Source organism: Pteropus alecto, unplaced genomic scaffold, assembly GCF_000325575.1.
Source record: "Pteropus alecto unplaced genomic scaffold, ASM32557v1 scaffold248, whole genome shotgun sequence".
NCBI lineage: Eukaryota > Metazoa > Chordata > Mammalia > Chiroptera > Pteropodidae > Pteropus > Pteropus alecto.
In genome coordinates, this window is record NW_006441067.1 from 325,200 (window position 1) to 327,394 (window position 2,195).

At 34.0% G+C, this 2,195-nt stretch overlaps 1 pseudogene; it reads left to right on the forward strand.

The window, feature by feature from the left end:
• The first annotated feature begins 1,094 nt into the window (after nucleotides 1–1,094).
• LOC112484954 lies at nucleotides 1,095–1,213 on the forward strand (annotated as a pseudogene).
• The last annotated feature ends 982 nt before the right edge of the window (nucleotides 1,214–2,195 follow it).

A 2,195-nucleotide genomic window follows, 5' to 3' on the forward strand; every position in this document is an offset into this window, starting at 1 on the left:
TGGTACAGCCACTATGGAAAACAGTATGGAGGTTCCTCAAAAAAACTAAGAATTGATCTACCATATGATCCAGCAATCCCTCTGCTGGGTATTTACCCCAAATACTTGAAAACTCATAACTGAAAAGGTATTTGCATACCGATATATATAGCAGCATTATTCACAGTGGCCAGGACATGGAAGCAACCGAAGTGTCCTATAATACATGATTGTATAAAGAAATGTGGTACAATGTATACAATGGAATATTACTCAGCCATAAGAAAAGATGAAATACTGCCATTTTCAACAACATAGATAGATCTTGAGATTATCATGCTAAGCAAAATAAGTCAGACAGAAAAAATTGAGAATCATATAATTTCACTCATATGTGAGATAGAAAACTAAAAGTACCAAACAAACATAACAAACAGAGATTCATGGACGCAGGCAGCAGATTAGTGATTACCAGAGGGAAGTAGGGGAGAGGGGAGTTAGATAGGGATAAGGGAGGGTCAAATATTTGGTGGTGGAAGGAAATGTAACTTTGGGTGATGAACACACAATGCAATATACTTAAGGCATATTATTGAATTGTACACTTGAAACCTATTTGATTTTACTAACCAATGTCACCCCAATAATTTTAATATAATTTTTTAAAAGTATAGTAGAATAACTATCTGAAAACGGCCACAGTTTTTTTCAGTGATGGCTTAATTATTCATACATATATATAATGTTTATATGTTTACAGTATCTTTGGAAAAGTAATACTATTGATTCATTTTAGGTTGGCTTTTACTCTGATTTTTTTTTTATGAGTAGTGATAAATTCATAAGATACACACTTATGTCTCACCACTTGGCAACCAATTTCATACATTTGAGTCACTTTGGACAAATTACCCAGATTCTTGCCTATATTTTCTACAACTCTAATAAGTGCAGTGGATCTAGACAATCTGTAGAGTTTTTTCCAATGCTTTAATTTTTAAAAAATTAAATCTATACGTTCTTTCACAAATAAGAAATGCCCCCAAAGAAACACATGATTTCAGTGGAATGTTTCAAAAATGAGTAGAGTCTCCCATTAAAAAAGAAAAAAAATAGTCTGCAGCCATGCTACCCTGAACAAGCCCAATCCTGTCTGATCTCAGAAGCTAAGCAGGGTCGGGCCTGGTTAGTACTTAGATGGGAGACCACCTAGGAAGACCAAGTGCTGTAGGTGTAAAAAATGAAAAAATAAGGGATTGTAAACTGACAAAGTCCTTGCAATCTGTGAGGTCAATCAAGGGTTTTCTCACCTAAAAATAAATAAAGAAAGAAAATAAAGAAAAAGACAAAAAATATACCTAAAGTAAGATCCATCATTTCTCTTTCCTTATATGCCATTACTGAGTGATAAATGATACACTTTCTTCCATTTTTTTCTATCAAGTTTAAACATAGAGCATAAACAAACTGTAAAGTTACTTTTTCTTTTCAAGAGCACACATTTTTTTAAAGAACCAGCAAATGAATGATTGTAATCTCATTGAGATTAGTGAGTTCCCTTCATCTATTCAACATATATTTTGTGCCTACTATGTGACTTGTCAGAAGAGGCACTAAATAATTTTGTATGGATATGTTCGTGGAGCACTTGAAAAGTCAGTGCCCCAGGATTATAAATGTAATACATAATTTGTTATCATGAACATATTTGAACATAACCGTGAATATAATTGTTGCTACTTTGGCTTCATTTTTGTCAGTATCCATATTGCTTACACCTCTATATACAGTGGCAAAAGGCAAAAAATAAAAAGAAACATACATCTTTGTCTATCTTCTATTAGCCACTGGAGGCTTAGAGGTGGGCATGTAAAAAAAAAAAAAAAGACAAAACAAACAAGCACAGAAAAGAGAAAGCATGAGGAAAATTAGAGGAATGTGAGACTGGAAAGCCAAAGGGATGCTGAGGGAAGGAAATAAAAACATCCAAAGTGACAAAGTGACAGCCAAAGTACCACCTTAAGGACCATCTTGCCCTTAACAAGCCCTCAAGGGCATTTCAGATATCATTCTTGCCTCAGAACCTTGAAAACCTCTCATATAACATCATTTGCAAGTTTTCAAACATGTTTGGAAAATTAGAAAACTTCTAGGTACTCATACTTTGATTTTCCCAAAAGACCCAGTGTCTTGGTTGCAACCAAATAGGACCAATA